This window comes from Chrysemys picta, chromosome 7 (assembly GCF_011386835.1).
Source record: "Chrysemys picta bellii isolate R12L10 chromosome 7, ASM1138683v2, whole genome shotgun sequence".
NCBI lineage: Eukaryota > Metazoa > Chordata > Testudines > Emydidae > Chrysemys > Chrysemys picta.
The window spans coordinates 120,825,368-120,835,926 of record NC_088797.1 but is presented as its reverse complement, the minus strand read 5'-3'; positions in this window follow the sequence as shown (position 1 = coordinate 120,835,926).

The window sequence follows — 10,559 nt, the reverse complement described above, 5'->3', positions numbered from 1 at the left end:
TCAGCCGGGTCCATTCTGGGGCCCAGCAAGGCAGACAACCCCGTCTGCCCTCACTTCCCGTCCCCAGCCAGCTCCAAACTGAAACCCCCTCCAGCCCCTCCTTTCTGGCCTTTGTCTCTTTCCCTGGCCAGGAGGTCACCTGATCTCTTTGTTCACCTTTAGCTATTCCCATGCACAGGGGAAAGGCCCCAGCCATTTGTTGCCAGGATACAAAGTGTCGGCCATTTATGCACCCTGGAGACTTAAGAAATGCATAGGGGAAACTGAGGCACTCACACAGTATTCAGAGGAAACATTAAGAATAGTCCCACTTCGTCACACCCGTATGAAACCCCGAGTGGTCGTGGCATGCAGAGACCCTTTACATTCCTGATTTGGACCCTGGCTCGGGAAAGTATCCCCACTCAGCACTTAAGTCAAGAGGTAGTGGGACTTTAGCCCTGGACTTTGGAACAACCAACATATAGAATCTGATCCAAAACTCATTGAAGACCATGGAAATGCTCCCATTCACTTGGAATAAGCCTATAACCCAGGGGTAGGCAACCTACGGCACGGGTGCCGAAGGCGGCACGTGAGCTGATTTTCAATGGCACTCACACTGCCCGGGTCCTGGCCACCGGTCCGGGGGGCTTTACATTTTAATTTAATTTTAAATGAAGCTTCTTAAACATTTTAGAAACCTTATTTACTTTACATACAATAGTTTAGTTCTATATTATAGACTTATAGAAAGAGACCTTCTAAAAACTTTAAAATGTATGACTGGCATGCGAAACCTTAAATTAGAGTGAATAAATGAAGACTCGGCACACCACTTCTGAAAGGTTGCCAACCCCTGCTATAACCACTCCCCACAACATCCATTCCAGGTTTCCTACAAGACACCCCACATAAGGGGATGGGATATTTGTTCCTAGTCTGAAGAAGTTGCAGAGATGAGAAATGTTGCAGATATGTAAGCCGAGAATAGACGCTTGATGAGACAAACAACACCGACGAGCCCTTGAGGAACAATGCAATGTCCCCTGAACGGCTCGCAAATCGAAGAGGGCGTTAAAACTGGAAATGTGTGTCCAGACCAAACTACAGTACATGAAAAAAGCTCCATCTCCATCCTTCAGGGGCTAATGGAGCTTTTATTGCAGGCAACGCTGAACACAAAGGAAATGTGATACTCAAAAAGCCTTCCTGTCAATTGTTATTTCGCCAATTACTTCTGAATACAATCATAACCACTCTGCTGTAACACGGCTGCCAGGCTGCATGAAATACTCATTCATGTCAACAGGAGAGAGGCACTTAAAAGCAAGAATCAGAGATGCCAATTCTTCCTCCCCTCAACTGAAGGAGCAATTCAATAAGGCTTGTCAGGAAGGAACGTCCTCCCACAATGCGACAGAGGAGGCCTCACCGCCTGGTCAGAGATGTACTAGGGTTTCTGTTGGTGCAAAGTGGGTAAGGGAGGAAACGGAAGATTAAAAGTCATGATTTCTTGGGTGAGCAGGAAGGTTTCTGAGGCATGGGAAGGGAGCCATGCAGCTCCGCTGTTAACTCTTTCATGTCAGTGAACATGGAAGTTAGTTGTCTCTCAGGGCAAGATAATGAGCAATTTGGGGCAAGGACCATTTCTGCTTTATATGTGTGTACAGCACCTCACACAATGGGGCCCAGACCCCTATCTATGGCCTCTAGTCTTTACTGTGATACAAATAATATAATCTTTCTCTTAATGTACGCACAACGTGCCTCAGGTTCACAGGACCGGGATTCATCACTGAATTTGGTCCGCTGGTCGGATCATTAGCGTCCCTGGCTCGGGCTGGGTACTGATGGGGAGCGCAATATGAACACTGATCCATGCCCCCCAGTAATATAATAATAATAAATAATGATTAGTCAGGGATGTGGCCTTCTTAAAGGGTAGATCTAGATGGCACTCGATCTGCAAGGAGGCCATGTCCTTTTGTGATTTCCCATCATGATGATAAGGGGTCTGTTAGAATACACACCACTGAGAGTTATAAATGCCTTGAATGGTTAGTTGAATGGCTGGATGGCTCCATTACAATCCCCAGATTGGCATGCGTCCTTTCCCTTGTAGGGCCAAATTTTCAAACGAGCAAAGCTCCCATTGAGACACCCAGGTGAGGGCCAGATACTCAAATGTGGAGACACTGATGACCAGATTTTCGAAGAAGCTCCGCACCCAAATTATGACCTAAATCAATGATGTGCAATGCTGAAGGCTGATCCCCAAATCTCCCCGCACCTCAGGAGACCAGCAGGTTCCCCACAGAGACCCCATTCCATATTGTGCCTGCAACATCTTTGATGCCACACTCCAGAGTCAGGGTCGGTGCTGCTAAGTGCCAAATTTGACCTGGAGATTCTCAACAGTAAAATAATAATCATTCCAAACACAACAAATACGCTAAGGGCACATCGAGACTGCACGGTTTAAATGCGACAAAATCAGGGTTGGAAGCGCAACCTTAACTATGCCCCCTTGTGCATGTGTCCCTTGATGCAATCTTTAACTAAATTAGCAAACTATTTCTCAAATAATGTAATTTAATATGGGGGCATCAACAACTTTAGATAAACCTGGGTAGCGTCTTGTAGTATTTTTTTCTTTCCTTTATACTCCCACAGTTTTCATTGTCTTAATGGGCTAGTTTATCTTTATCAGATGGGAGCTTTTATATAATAAGTTATCTTCTCTCTACTTTAAAAAGTTTCCCTGCAGCTATGCACTGGGGACCTAAACTACCTTTGCATTGCCCATATTCTATGGCTGTGCAGAGCCCCCAGTATGTGGTAGAGCAGTCTTGGGGCTGCTCTCACTTATGCTCTGCTTCTCATAGTCCCCTATGAGCCCGGGGAAGCAGAGAATACTGTAGTGCAATGCACTCCAGCCATGTCCTTGACATGCCCCTGATTCTCCCTGCTCCCCCGGGGGTACTGTGTAGAGTTGACGTAGAGCCCTTATTCTAGTCCTGCCCCAGATAGGGAGGCCTATAAGCACTGGCTATTCTCAGATGGCTGTTTTCTCCCATTTATGGCACTTATACACTGCCAGAATGGGGAAAAGGGGCCCTTGTGTAGCTGAGAATCAAACCCAATGTGTAGTCCACATTGCAAGCACATTTTATCCTGCATTGTTCATGTAAAAGATTTTCATGGATTCTGCTTAGATGTCCATCATAAAGCCATGCTAGAAGATACTGTGTATGTGTATCTAAGGTTGTAGGGGAAATGTATGATACTATAATGGATTATTTGAGAAATAGTAAGTGATCATGTAGTTAAAGACTGCTTGTGCAAGCTTAGCTCAATTATTTCCTGATTTTTAGACCAGGCAACTTCAGTGTTAGAATCATAGACTCATAGAAGATTACGGTTGGAAGAGACCTCAGGAAGTCATCTAGTCCAACCCCCGGCTCAAAGCAGGACCAACACCAACGAAATCTCTTAACATGCCTTTGTACGGAATTTCCTAGGTTTTATTAGCAAAGAAAGCAAGAAAACAAGCTTCACTCTGCTCTGCTGCCTGGCAAAAAAACTGGCATTAATGTCTGTTAATTCCACAATCTGGTGCTAGACCCACCGCTCCAGGCACTTTAACAAGCCTTCAGGATGGAGGCCCTCTCCTGCCCAGTAGTTGGTTCTCCAGACACCTGCTCTCCTGCAAACTGTAAGAGCTACACCCGAGGAAGATGCTTCAGTTGACTTCATTGGAGTTAGTCTCAGGCCCCTTGTGCATGAAACCCAAAATTGCATTGGCCTTTGTTCCAGCCACCTCATGTCTAACTTGCTGTCAGCCTTAGGTCTCTTTACTGCTCTCTTTTCTCCCTTCGGATGGTTGGGCCCTTGACCAAACCAACTCTACCTGTCAAGGTTCGCGCCTCCATTCTTGGGTGTCAATGTAACCTAATGAGTATGGCATTAGCCTGGAACTCAAGAGACCTGGATTCTATTTGTGGCTCTGCTGCTGGGTGACTCTGAGCATGTTTCACCTCCCCGTGCCTCAGTTTCCCCCTCTCTAAAATAGTGCTAATGATAGTGGCCTCTTTTGTAAAGTGCTTTGAGGCCTGCTGATGAAAAGCCCCATATAAGAGCTTGGGATTATTACTAGCACCTTGCTCTCTTGCACCTGATCTTCAGGACCCTTGGTGGCATTTTAGTCCCCATCGTTCTGCGAGCTCGCTTGTGGCTGTGGGCTGAGGAGCGCTGGGCCCTGCGGTCCTTTTTGTTAGAACAGTGCACCTGTTTATTGCAGCACCATGGAGGCTGGCCATCTACTTGCAACGCATCATTTTTGTGCTTTCACCCAGCCTCTGCATTTGAATACTCCTGCTTGAATTAATCATTGTACATCAGTTTGGGTTGATTTTTCAGATCAGCACATGTAGCAATAAAAAATGAATGTAAAGTGACTATTTCCAGTCAGCCAGTTTATTAAAGCTGCACTCACTGACATTTCAAAATGGGTACGCTGTGCACCTGCAGTACCATTTTTTTAAAGCCAGACAGATTACTATTAACATCGGGGCTCATGCTACAAACGATATGATTATGAAATACAGTGTCACATGACAGCCCTTAAAAACACAGAGGTCAATAGCCTTGTCTCCTTAATTTTAAAAAGTATTAAGCCTGAGCTAGGGTTGTGTTACTGTCTCTCTCAGCTTCTCCTCCACTGGAGCTTGGCCTCTTGCACTTACCTGTCTCCGTGAAATCTCACAATTCTCCCTCCCTCACTCTTAGCGACATGACCAACCGCTTATCACCCTGCAGTTTCTCACTGGGTTTTAGGCATTTCTTCCATTTAGGACCCTGTGACCTAGTGACCAACAGCCTCCTTAAAATAGTGTGACCAGATGTCCCGTTTTTATAGGGACAGTCCCGTTTGGGGGGACTTTTTCTTATATAGGTGGCTATTACCCCCCATCCCCTGTCCTGTTTTTTCACAGTTGCTATCTAGTCACCCTACCTTAAAACAGATGAAACAAAGCATGAGAGAAACAGGGATTTTAAAACAACTGCCCACATATTTAGCCTCATCTAATCTTACACTTCACTACAAGCTAAGTTAGCCAAGCTTTCCTCTTCCCTTACAGGAATGCAACAGACCCAAGTTGCATTCTCCAAGCCAGCCAAGACCCTCCTGGGATTTTTTTTTTACTTTACTGACACATTTTTACTTTATTGAAACCTTTCAACATTACCCAGACACAACGAGCGAGTCAGAAAGATTCCTTTTCACTTTTTCCAACTGAAACTGTCGACAAACATTTCTGTTTCTATGAAACTGCATTTTTCAATGGAGATCTGTTTTCATGGACTGCCACTGAGCGCACTTGTAATACGACTAATAATAACAATACTGTATCGGGAACCTCTCTGTTGAGTAAGGATGGTCTTGAGAGCGAAGGCACAGACCTGGCTACCTGGGTTCTGGTCTGTTGCTCCAACTCTGTTCAAGCGCTCCATGACTCAGTTTCCCTATCTGTAGCATACATCTCCTGTGCAACCAGGCCTAAAAATTGCATTCAATTCTAGCCACTAGAGCTGGCCGAATAAATGTTGTTTTTGGTGGGGAAAAATTCAGTTCAGGTCAAACCAAGCCTGAAATTGTTCAGCATTTTTGGAGATGCAAAATAGTCTATTTTGGGTCCATTCTAGAGCAGGGATGGGTCTCCCACATCCCAGGAGGGTGCCATAACTCGAGAGCTAAAGGTTAAGGGATGGGGGAAAGATGTAGTAGCACCTCCCTCACCATCACTTCCTCCTCTGGTAATTTTATGAATGGCCGAAATTATACATGTCAAATTCACATCTACCAAAACTGCAATTTTTGCCAAACACACTATTGCTCCCAAAAATGTCACCCAGCTCTACTAACTACCTGGTTACCAGAAAGATATTCAGAAGTCGAACAAAGTCCAGTAAAGGGGCAACAGAAAGGATCAGGAAGTTACAAGGGAGTTAAGCACATGTCGCTTGGCCACATGACAGCAAGGCAGGGGGCCAGGGCAATGAAAATGACCTGCTAGTATTTGTAGCAGAGTGCTGTGTGCCCCCAGGATGGAGCAGTGCTGTGCACAAGAACCACAGTTGTGCTTGGCCACTGTCTCCACGGCTACACGATGATAAAAAAAAACCCACGGCACCAAGTTTCAGAACCCAGGTCAGCTGATGCAGGCTCACAGGACTCGGGGCTGCAGGTCTAGAATTTGCAATGTAGACATTTGGGCTGAAGCCCAGGATCTGAGACCCTTCCACCTTGCAGGGTCTTGGCTCTTGGGCCCAAGCCCAACGGTCTATACCACTCAGCCTGAGCCCCATTGGCCTGCGTCAGCTGACCCGGGTCAGCCATGGGCCTTTTATTGCAGTGTAGGCGTACCGTAGGTGGCCAGTGGAAGGTTGTTCGTGGCCTCATGCACTGTAGCAAGAGCTAAATACAATCTGTCCGTACTGGGGAAGCTGTAGCCAAGTGCCTGATCTGCATGATGAAGATCCTGCTTATGCCCATGAGACACACCCATGCTTTGCCCCTATATTGTCCTGTCCTCTTACAGTTAAAGGAAGGGGTCATCAAGCACTTGAGACGTACTTTCACTCGTTGCTGAGAAATAGGCCATGTACGTAACCTTCCTGTCCCTCACACTGGGGCACGGCAGCCATGACCTCCCTGCCATGGACAACACGAGGTCTCCTAAGAGGACAGGCCTCAGGCATCGTAAAATAAAGAACTCGAGGTGTGTGAAACCTGGCCACTAAGCCAGGCTCGGCAGGTTCTCTGTTGATAAGAATTTCAATGCACCTGTCCATCTTCGCAGCATGACAGGCCTGACGCTAGCCTGAACACAGAGCTGCATAATCTGCTTCATGATACATCCACAGGAAAATAAAATCCTTCCCTGGCCGTTCCCGCCCCTGTGTCAGTAATAAAGCCCATTCTCACAAGTGCCTGGCGGTCCTTTACCTGTGATGGTTCCGGGGAAGAGAGATTTGCAAATGACTGGAGTTTCAGGTTAGCTCTCAGCCAAGGACAGTCTGGAGTTACTGAGTCAGACTTCCCGCCCCCCAGCCCACAGCCATTAGTGTGCATCGTATGGCGTTTGTCCATGGGGGGTTCATAATGGCTTGCAATGCCCTGAAAATGCAGGGTGTGTTCCCCTGTATGTGTATATATGTCATTTCTGTTGTGTAGCGATGGTTCTCCCAGCAGTACGTTCCAAGCTAACCATGCACTTCCCCAGTGGTTAATGTCAGAAGTCTTTGGCCCTTGTGTCCTAGACCCAGGCTTAGTGCCGGAGACATCAGGGTTAGCTCTTCCCAATGCTCCTCTTGCACCTGTGTGACTCCACGGGCTTTGATGACGATCAGAGGCAGGCCCCAGCAGGACTTTGGCTTCATCCGCTTCACGGTAAAAAACGCAGGGAACAGGTTGGCACAATTGGCAGATCCTCACTGAGAGGAGCTGGGACGGGGGTGGGGGTGGGCGTGAGATGCCAGGGTCGAGCTGTGTGGGGCACCTGGAATAACAGAGAGCCTGTCATGTCCCAAATGCACTGGGCAAGATGGACGGCATGAGTGTTTTAGCAGGGGTTGTGCCATCAGAATTAAGGCCGAATGGCAGCATTGGGGGTGGCCCAAGGGCTGGAGCAGCAGGAGGTGCTGGAGATCAGGACTGAGTGGAACAAAGGGTGATGGAAGAGTATGGGTGCTGGGCAAGGGAGCTTACGTGGTACCAGCCAGCACTAAGCCTGGCTCAGACCAGTGCTAGACCTTCTTACTTGGGTGCTAAATTCACTCAAACAACAGCACGAAACCCTCAGTCCACAATGTCCCAAATGAACTGAATGGAAATCCAGATCTCTCTGACCTCTAGCTACAGAGGAGGAGGAACTCTTACATAGTGGTTAGAGCCCAGGATGGGAAGTAAGGCAGTTGGGGGGAGGGGGTTACTCCCAGCTCTGCCACTGACTCACCGTGCGACCTTGGGCAAGTTATTTCATGTCTTTGTGCCTCCGTTTCCCCATCTGCAAAAGGGGGCTTGTAACAGGGTGGCTTTCTCTGGGGCTGGACAGCCTGGCATTAAGCCAGCCCTGATTACAGGCCTAGCCCCACCTGAGAAAGTAAATTCCCTATAAAGGGCAGCAGGTAGCTGGCTGAGGAGGGATCTGAGACGGCCAGAGGCAGGAAGCCTGACAATAAGCAAGAGAAAGCTCTCCAGGGAGGGCGGCCTGGCGGAGACCCTGCCCCAAGAAGGAGGGGAAAGTGTGACAGACGGACCCTCAGGAGGAGAGGTCTGTGCCTGACTGAAACTGGGATAAAGACCGTCTGAGATGGATTCTCTCTTCTAAGATCTAGTGTTATGTTGGACCATTGGCTGAGAGACAGAACAGGGGTTGGGACCTGGAGGGCCAGTGTATACCCAGAAGGCTAAAGAAAGGGGATCCTTTGTGGGGATTGTTTTGAACTTCTTTTCAATTGGGTGGGTTTCTAAAGGGCTCCAAAGAGGGGGAAACAGAGGCTTGGTGATGCAGCATGACCTCTATCCACAAGGGGGTCTCAGGAGGCAGCTCCCCCTATGACAGGGCTGTTAATACATCCCTCCCACAGTGCTGTTGACTGTCTGGTTTGGTTTATGCTGTGGAGCAGAAGTGCTAAGCAGGATTCTAAGAGCAGTTATTTTTGTGCTTGGGGAATAAACAATAACCTCACCTTAAGCAGACACTAAGTTGGAGCGGAGCTGTGTTTTCAGCAACGGCTCTGCTACCAATACCTGTCAGTTCAGCTCTGTAACAGAACAGGGGGTAATTCAGTTCAGCTAACCAGCAAGAGCGCACACCTAACCTGGAAAAACACCTCTATCACATCACGTGGACTGTAAGGCAGTCAGGTGCAATTATCCGTGGCCTTAAAATAAAGGGGATGTAAAGCTTCAAAGCCAGGGGTTTATTTGTATTATCAAGCGGAAAGTTGCTCTCCTTACCTCTCAAGATCAACCGAAGATGGTAACATCCCCAGACATTTCCAACCCAGGTGGCAAACCCCATGGCACTGCATTGCCATAATCCCAATGAGAGGTAATAATATATGGAGATATACCTATCTCATAGAACTGGAAGGGACCCTGAAAGGTCATTGAGTCCAGCCCCCTGCCTTCACTAGCAGGACCAAGTACTGATTTTTGCCCCAGATCCCTAAGTGGCCCCCCTCAAAAATTGAACTCTCAACCCAGGGTTTAGCAGGCCAATGCTCAAACCACTGAGCTATCCCGCAAGGTGAGAAAAGCACACCTTATCAGAGCTAGGTCAGCATTATCAAGGATGGGATGCAGCCTCCCAGCCAATCAGAGATGCTGGCTGGTGGTTCTCATGGATGCCGTTGTGGATCTGAGCATTGGCAAGGAGTCCTAAATGGCAGACTGTGGTCATGTGTCTTTGTCCAAGAATTGCTCCACTGGATTAGACCATTGGCACACCTAGACTGTATCCTCTCTCCAGAAATATCCAACGCCTACTTATCCAGGGGGAAATGGAGCCAAGTGTTTCAACTGGTGACTGGATACCTGAGTACTGTGTGTAGTTAGACTCAGGGAGTCTGGACACAAGGGAACATTGGCTAAAGCTAACTCGGGATTTATCTGTCACTACCATGTGGTTGCAACACTGGCCTGGGATGTAGAAGAGCTGGGTTCAATTCCCTGCTCTGTGCTAGACTTTCCTGTGCGACCTTGGGCAAGTCTACACTAAAAAATTAAGTCAACCTAACTTACGTCAGCATACAGCTACCGCAGTAATTACAATTGCTTGTGCGTGTCTACACTATGCTCCATTCATCAGCCATGTGCATCCTCCCCAGGAGTGCTTGCACCAATTGAACTGTCATTGTGGGGCGGCTTCTGAAAGCCAGCAACAGTCCATGTAAGCAACACGGTGTCTACACTGAGACTGCAGCAACCTCACTACATTAACATATACTCTATGCCTCTCATGGAGGTGGAGTTATTAAATCGGTGTAGCAGGCGAGTTACATCAGCAGGAGCGAAATGTTAGGGTACGTCTTCACTACCCGCCAGATCGGCGGGTAGTAATCGATCTATCGGGGATCGATTTATTGTGTCTCAGCTAGATGCGATAAATCAATCCCCGAACGCACTCCCCGTCGACTCCGGAACGCCACCAGAGCGAGAGGTGGAAGCGGAGTTGACGGAGGAGCCACGGCCGTCGATCCCGCACCATGAGGACCCGAGGTAAATCGATCTAAGATACGTCGACTTCAGCTACATTATTCTCATAGCTGAAGTTGCGTATCTTAGATCGATTCCTTCCTCCCCCCTCCCCCGCCCCAGTGTAGACCAGCCCTTAGTGTAGAAACTTACAGTTAGGTAGACATAAGCTGCCTTGCATCAACCTAACTCTGTAGCATAGACCAGGGCTTAATCTCTCCCTGTGCCTCAATTCCTACCCATTTAATGGAGATAATAATACTTCCCAATCTCACGGAGTGTTAGGAGCTAGTCAGTGATGGATACTGCATAG